At 37.4% G+C, this 8,626-nt stretch overlaps 1 pseudogene across 1 annotated transcript; it reads right to left on the reverse strand.

The window, feature by feature from the left end:
* Nucleotides 1–3,945: 3,945 nt before the first annotated feature.
* LOC308641473 (single-stranded DNA-binding protein, mitochondrial-like) lies at nt 3,946–4,378 on the reverse strand (annotated as a pseudogene). Its single transcript has one exon. The product of its transcript is annotated as a single-stranded DNA-binding protein, mitochondrial-like (transcript).
* Nucleotides 4,379–8,626: the final 4,248 nt, after the last annotated feature.

Genomic DNA, 8,626 nt, shown 5'->3' on the forward strand with positions numbered 1-8,626 from the left:
AACATTCACAATGTTTTGAAGTAATTTTTTTTTTTTGCTTAAAATAGTAACTAGTCTAGGGAGAGATATTCCTAGAATCTCTTAGAGCTCATTTATTAGGTACTAAGAACTCGTAAGGCTGATGAATTTTATATCAAAGAATGGCTGTGGGTGAGGGTCTAGTAGGTTTAGAGTGGTAGATAATGATGTAAACCACTGGATTCAGGTCATTTAGCATGGAGTCAACTCTGGGATTTTCTAGCTGTGTGAAGTTGGAAAATCATTTGATGTGTCCGAGTGCAAGTTTCTAAATTACTCAGCAAGGACAATACTAATGATTCATGCATATAGTTGATACTGAGGATTAAGATGCTTGAAGTTCTTGGAAACATGTGGCTGGAACATAGTGAGGCTCTAATAAATAAGGTTATTGTTATTAGCGAGTGTCAAACAGCATTTTTGCTCAAAAACTGATGTCCAGCAGAATCTTAGCTTAAACTTTCTAGTCTTTTTTCCTTATTTGATTTCATTTTGCTTATAAGAGATTATACACTTAGTGCTTAAACCATAGAATTTTCCTTCTTTTGTAAAATGGAGTATTGCATACTATTTTTTTTTCCTTTATAATTTTTTAAGTTTTAAGAGAAAAAAGGTTTATTTTTGTTCTCCTTTATGGGAGGAACAATTCTATCTCTTGTAGGCCTTCTTCCTCAATTATTTCAGAACAGGAAAGCATTAGCTGAAGGTGAATTTGGAAGAACTGATCACTTTTAGTTCCTGGCTTTTTGGAGCTAGGCTGTCTTCAGGGAGCCACATCCTGGCCTCTGAGGCCAGGAGGTCAGCTTACTAGGTGGGCTTTTTGTATTCAAGGCGGGTCCTGGAACTGTACAACTCTTTATTCCAGGGCCAGCAAATTCATTTCTGGGTGGGTTTATAGGTGGACTTTTGGCTGTGGCCAAAAGACTCATTTGCTAATTGATTTTATTCAAATTGAGCTGTATCTTCTATAGCTTATTACTGTTTTGATCTAAAATTTAGAAACAGATTGTTATTTAATTTCTCAAATTCCAACTCTTCTGCACAACCTATAGCCTCTTGCATTGTGGAGAAGATCAAAGCCAATCTGTATACTTAGGAAACCTGTAGATACTGTGTGTCAGATGTTGGTGTAATGTTTGAGGTTTAGCAGTGTGTCCTCCTATCTGTAGAAGAGTAGATAGAAAAAAGGGTCTACAATGAAGAGGCAAGGCCCACTTCTAGCTTTGTAATTTTGCAGTTTTGGCCTTTGAAGTGAACTGCTGTAGAGATTAAATAGGCCATTCTGTGAAGCCCAGCAGATAGACAAACCAGTTAGGATTTTCAAGGACTCTGGATAAGTGAGAATACATTTCAGCAAAAAGCTACTGGTATTCAGGCAAGGAGCCAGTGATATTTTGGACTGACCTGGGAACTAAACACTGCAAATGAAGTTCAGTAGAAATCACTTGATTCCTTGGTTTATAGGTGAGCCAGGAATGAAAGACGGAACCATCGTAGAAAATCTGGTGGGAAAAGAGATCTTTGATAATGCAAGCTAATTTGTCACAACAGTGTATTTTATTAAAATAAAAGATGGCCACTTATCTCAAGAGATCAGAGTATTAGCCCAAGTAAGGTGATTAAATTTTTCTCTGGCAAAGGGGAAGCACTTAGCTTAGTCACAAAATAAAGCAGAAACCCATGGTATAGGATTTTTAAATGGAATTGGCAAATGAGTGTCAGTTGACCCTGAAGATTTTCTATTGGTCTTCTTTAATCAAAATTCTGGGAAAGAAAAATTTTCCACAGGTCCTTAGGATAAAAATCTTTCTGTAAGGAGGACTCAAAGGACAAAGAAACTGTGGTGGAATTCTAAGAATATTTTAGCTGGTATCTCTGGATTAAAATATATTTTCTCCTTTTGATTTTTACCTCTAGAACATTAGACCAAAAGGAGGAGAGCTAATTTAAAATGATGTATTTAGGCTACCAATTGAGGTATATAAAATATATACCCCCATTAGGAGCATTTGAAATATGTTTGGTGGTCAGCAGATGAGATACAATTCCTACATTCCTATCATCCTGAGTTCATTTTTTATAACTATTTGTATGGATTTCCTACAGGGTCTCAATTCTTTATGTAGTTGAAGTCATATTATATATTATGTATGTATGTTTTCTAATATTTTGACTTTAATAGAGAGGTTTCAGTGTCATTAAAGCATAGTATAAATTGATTAGCTGCATAATATCCTGTTAGATGAATGATCATATGCTTCCTGGGGTCTAAATGCTTTGTCTCATTCAGCTATTCAAGAGGTAAGACAAGAGACAAATAAGTCAATTACATTCTTATATTCCAATTATGAGTCTGCTTAAAAGGAAATTAGGAAAACTATTCCATTCATAATAGCCTAAAAATACACAGGAATCAATTTAATTTAACAAAAAAGATGAAGGGCTTCTACAGCAAAAAAAAAAAATACAGAACACTAAAGAAAGAAATTGAAGAACCTAAAAGTTGGAAAGATATCCCATGTTCTTGCATAGGCAGAATTAATTCTGTCAAAATGGTCATACTACCAAAAGTGCTATACAGATTCATTGCAATTTCCATCAAAATTCCAACAATGTTTTCCCACAGAAATAGAAAAAGCAGTTATGAAGTTTATTTGGAAAAATGTCAGATCCAGGATAGCCAAAGCAACAGATAAATGGATAAAGAAAATGTGATGTATGTACACAATGGAGTAGTACTCAGCCTCAAAGAAGAATGAAATTATGGCATTTGCTGCTAAATGGGTAGAAATGGAGATTATCATGCTAAATGAAATAAGCCAGTCCCCAAAAGTCAAAGGTTGAATGTTTTTTTCTGATATGCAGAAGCCAACCCAAAATAAGGGGTAGGGAATTAAAGAATCAAAGAAAGATCAGTAGATTAGACAAAGGAGAATGAAGGGAAGAGAGGAGGGATGAGATTAGGAAAGACAGTGGAATGTTTCTGACCTAACTTTCCCATGTATATATATATGAATATACAATTGTGCACATCTACAAGACACCAATTTAAAAAAAAAAACTTGGGCTAGGGTTGTAGCTCAATGGTAGAATACTTGCCTAGCACATGTGAGGCACTGGGTTTAATCCTCAGCACCCCATAAAAATAAATAAGATAAAGGTATTGTGTCCATCTAAAAATAATTAAAAAAATAAGTAGACAGCAAGAGAGATCAGTAGAGTAGAGGTAAGGGAACAGGGGGAGGTAGGAGGAGAGGGAAAGGGAAGTACTGGGGACTGAATTAGAGCAAATTATATTCCATGCTTTTTATGATTATGTGAAAACAAATCCTGTTGTTATGTGTAACTAAAAAGGGCCAAAAAGTTAAAGAAAGAAATAAAGAAAGAAAGAAAAAGAAAGAAAGAAAGAAAGAAAGAAAGAAAGAAAGAAAGAAAGAAGAGCACTCTCCTGGATGCTCCTGGTTGTTAGAGGTTAGGTCATTTCAACTGCAATGATTCTAAACTTCTGAGTGGAGTGGAAGTGAGAACAAGGGGCCAGGAGAAAAGGTGGGTTTCTCAACCCCGAGACTCCTGGTACTTTAGGCCAGGTAATACTTTGTTGTGGGGGCTGTCCTGTGCCTACAGGGTACCTGGCAGCATCTCTGGCCTCTATTCTCCAGATGCCAGTACACTCCTTTCCTCTCCAGTTGTGGCAGCTAAATTTGACTCCAGAATATATATATATATATAAAATAAATAATATATAATATTTTTTTTTGACAGGAGCTACTGAGGTTTATACCACAAAAAGGGAGGAGGCAGTGACAGTTAGGAAAAATATTATTTATATAAAAGAGCATTTTAAATCTTCTCCTTAGAAATTATAAAGACTATACATGACTCAGAAATGGGACTGTACCAAACAATGCCAAAGAAGAGTCATGCATTCTATGCCTTTTCTTTTGTCGGGCCCCTCAGAAATAATGTTATCAGCTCTGACTATTGTTGCTTGTTGCCTCACATTATTTTTATCCACATAATTCACCGTAGTCTACATTCCCTTTTACATCAATTCAAGACCCCTTTTGCATGTACTGATATACCATCTCTCTAAGGCCTGTCTGGAACACTGATACTGTGCCATGTTGTCTTTTGGCCAATATCACCCATTTGGTATATGTCACTGTCCCCTGATTGCCACATCTCATTTGTTAGAAAATATTGTGACTAGATTTTTCTCTTTCACTTGTCTCAGGATGGGATCCTGACCTACTAGCTCAAGTAACTGCACACGATTCAGAGATGTTTCAAGAACCAAAGTGCTGGTCATTTCAGACTCCTGTTTTACAAACTGATGAAGTTCCTGTAATACAGGAAACATGCCTTCCGTTTTCTTTTCTTACAATCTAAACTTTTAGCTTTTCCTAACATGCTAGCCCAGGCAACCTCTACTCAGGGGGTTACTTCAGTCCAGATTTCTTAAATGTGCCAAAGACTCTACTGTGAGAGCTACTTTTAATAATTTAGAGCATCTCAAGATGCCTTTGGATTTCTTCTCGGCAGGTGTAACAGAGCCTGAGTCACTAGCTCCCTGCTGTGATGCATGCAGGGCAGGTATAATAGTATGTTCTAGACAAACACACTTTGTTCTCAGACCATGATACTATGGGTCTGTTAAGAAGATCCTTTGATAGAACATCATGTCAGTATGTCCAAGTTATCTTTTCTCTGTAATGATAAGGTTAGGTTCTTGGCACAGCACACTTAGCCTCATGTTTAAAGCAGGAACCATTAAGACAGACTAAATTTACATATTGTACTTGCTTTTGGCCTGGCAGAAACCACCTATATCTAAACCTTCTCATACATTCCCTTCTCGGACATTGGGATACTTTGAATATATTTTTCAATATTTTTTAATCAGAGAAGAACAAGAAAAGTCTGTTTTGAGTTCATGACTGTCCCACGTCACTCTTTCCTCTGAATACCCCTGGAAATTTCTTTTTATCATATTATGCATTCTGTTCTGCTTATCCCAGAGTCATAATTGAAAACAAAGAAAAATGTGCATTCGAATAGGCATCAGCAAACCTGGTTTCTATTCCTGGCTCTGCTATATCCCAACTTCACAAGTTTTGTCACATTTCTGGCCTTTATACCTTGATTCTTTTATATAAATAAATTGGGACGGCGCCAATATCAAGGATTATGGGGATTAGGAAGGTGTGGCAATGCTGGATACTACATTATGCTATGCGTGGAGTTGTACTACCCAACAGACTGTGAGCTTCTTGAGAGAGAGGTCCTGGAGTTTACTACTCATACTTGGTGTCCTACACATACTAGACTCTGATGAATGAATGAATTGAGGAAAAGGTTCTTCTTATTCTTGCCTTCCACCTGCACTCTGGCACCTAGAGCAAAGACAAAGCAACACTTCCTACCACTTTACAGATGACACTGGGCACAATGATTGCTGCTCTTACCTGTGGTACGATTCCACAGAAGCTGACAGGATAGTTAAATTCAAGTTCATTTGGTCGCACATAAATTGCCACACAGCCAGTCCCAAGAAATAATTCATCAGGGCCTATCAATTCATCTTCATAAAATAGTGCTCTGTTAACTACTACACGGAAATTAAGATGGCTGCATTCCACCAGTACTGCCAAGAGAAGACAAAAATTAGCAATTCTGCTTCAGTGGACAAGCAAAGAAATCTGAGCAGTATTAGGTCGCATGAAGGAAAACCATCTTTAATTAAAGGAAATGAAGCTTAGAGATTTGTGTAAAAAATGATTCCCAGTTGGGCATGGTGGTGCATGCCTGTAATCCCAGCTACTGGGGAGCTGAGGCAGGAGGATGGCAAGTCTGAGGCCATCTGGGGTAACTTATCAAGACCCTGTCTCAAAATAAAATACAAAGGGGCCTGAGGCTTTGGTAGTGGTAAAATGCTTGTCTAGCATTTTATTAAACACCAAGTTTAATAAACACCAACTACTGCTGTATTAAATACCAAGTACTGCTAGGAAACAAACAAAACCACCCAAAGATTCCCTTCTTTTGTAAAAGTACCAGTACCAGAATTCTTTTCTGAGAAACACCATATATAGCTGCCTTTGGTAGAAGAGAAAAGGTCTATATCTTCATTAGGGTGCTCATACTGGGTTCCTAGTTCCCCAATACCTAGTGTTCCTGTAAAACTTGAGCCCTTAGATAATCCTGATATTATGTATAACTAATGCACTAACAAACCATATTGTAGTCCTTAAATGTGTGTGTGTGTGTGTGGGGGGGGTTATTATGGTTATTTAGCTTAGTAAATCTAGGGCAAAACCTGGTTCAATATAAATGAAGGACGAGTTCTAGGTTCAGATTGTTTTAGGTTTTCAGCTTTGGTCATGTGTCACATAGTAGCACAGTGTAGTACATGTGGAAGGAAAGAAGCAAGTCTTTTAGGGCTAAGGAAGTAAAGATCTGGAACTGAGTCAAGCCTGGCTTGTTGCTTTTTATATACCATTACACTGGAAGATCAGAATGTTCAATTTACACCTGGCTTAAACTCCTCTGAGTTTTAGGGTCATCTCTCCAAAAGGATATTTGAAATATTCTCTCATTATGTTCTTGTTCAATATGGAACTCAGGATTTTACCCTGTTTTCTATTTATTTTCTCCCCATCTCAGCCAATAGTGCCACAATCCACCCAACATCCAAGCCAGAACACCTTAGAATCTATCTTCCTTTATCTTCATACCTACATCCTATCTCCCAACCTTTTCATTTTGACCTTCGAAATTTATATCACATGTATTCACTTCTCCATGGTCAACACTCTGGCCCAATCTGCCACTGCATCTCCCCTGGACTACCCTCACAGCCTTGTGAAGGAGCACCCTGTCTCCAGTTTCCTTCTTTTTCTAGGTCAGCTGCAAAGATGGATGGATGCAGATAAGATCATTTCACCAGGATGCATACAGCTTTCTAACTGCTTCCTATTGTGATTAGTATAAAATCTGAGATCCTAGTGGTCAATATTGACCTGGTCACTGAATCTCCAATTAACTTTGCTTGATTTGCTAAGTTGTAGTCCAGTGAGTTTCAATCATTTGACCCAATTTTAACAATAAGCAATTTTAATGCCTACTTTCTTATTCCTAAAAATTTAGAGATAACCTATTTACACTTTAAAAAATTATAATTTATTCATTGCACTATAAAATGAAAAAATGTACTAAAACAATATGTATATCAATAAAAAGATAGTCAGGTAGACCTGTTGAATACTCTAACATGTACATAATATTTACCTTGATCAAGACTAAGGCTAATACCAACAGATTTCAAGCACCAGAGTGGCTTTCCATTCAGTAGTGAGATTTTTCCAGGAAGATAAACAACTTAGTAAAGCTCCAAGAACAAAGATGTGCAAACTTCCCTTGGGTTACATGTACAAATTGTACAAGAGTCTCTTTGTCATCTTTGCAAAATGAATTAGTTCTGGAGCTCCACGTGCAGCATGGTGACTATAATTAAGAGCACCTGGTACACTTGAGGTTTCCAAGAGTAGGTCTCAAGTATTCCCATCACAAAGAAACTGAGGTGATAGATACGTTAATTATGTCAATAGCGGTAATCATTTTACAATGTATCCTTCTATCGAATATACTACAGTGAATTTCACCTTTATGTATATCCATAATGCAGTAATTTCAAAAAACCATAAATAAATGGAAGGAAGACCAGTAGAATTAAGGGAAGAGGAAGAGGAGAGAGGGAAGGGAAAGGGGAAGTACTGGGCACTGAAGTGGAACAAATTATATTTCTTGCTTATATGATTACAGCAATATGAATCCTGATATTATGTATAACTGATACACTAATAAAGAAACCACATTGTAGTCCTTTAATATATAAACATATATACATCATTCATATTTATTACATATATATATAATATACATGGTTGTTTAGCTCAGTAAATCTGGGGGAGAACCTGGTTCTATATAAATGAAGGATGGGTTCTAGGTTCAGATTGTTTTAACAGATTTTATATATATAAATGAATGGTGAAATATTTGAAATTTATCTTGGACACCAGAGAATTCTTTGCTTTGGGGATTGTCCCTTGCATTTTAGGTTATGTGGCATACCCTCTTTCCTTCCAATTTTGTTCAAAGCAAAGTGGTATACATTACCAAAATGCCCCAGGGAGCAGGAAACAAGGCCTTTTTGAAGGCACCTTAGCCATACCGACCTCCTTTTGGCTCAGTGAGGTTGACACCCTCTTCACAGCTCCTTGCACATAGAGGGTTTTTCCCTCTGGGATTCTGACTTGCTAACTCTTCTTCCATGTCCCAGTTCAATGTCACTTTCTCAGCAGACCTCATGCTGAGGGTCCTATTCAAGTGGCTTTTCTCTTTCAGTTATTCCTATCTCACCTCACCCTATTCATTTCTCTGAAAGCCGACTGTCTTCTCTGATATAAGGGGGGTGACTCAAAATGGGGTAGGGAGGAAGAGCATGAGAAGAAGAATACCACTAAATAGGGAAGAGAAGTGGGAGGGAAAGGGAGGGAGAAGGGGAGTTGCACGGAAGATGGAAGGAGACCCTCATCGTATACAGCTTCCA

This window comes from Spermophilus citellus (assembly GCF_964194105.1).
Source record: "Spermophilus citellus genome assembly, chromosome: 2".
In the NCBI taxonomy this organism is placed as follows: Eukaryota; Metazoa; Chordata; class Mammalia; order Rodentia; family Sciuridae; genus Spermophilus; species Spermophilus citellus.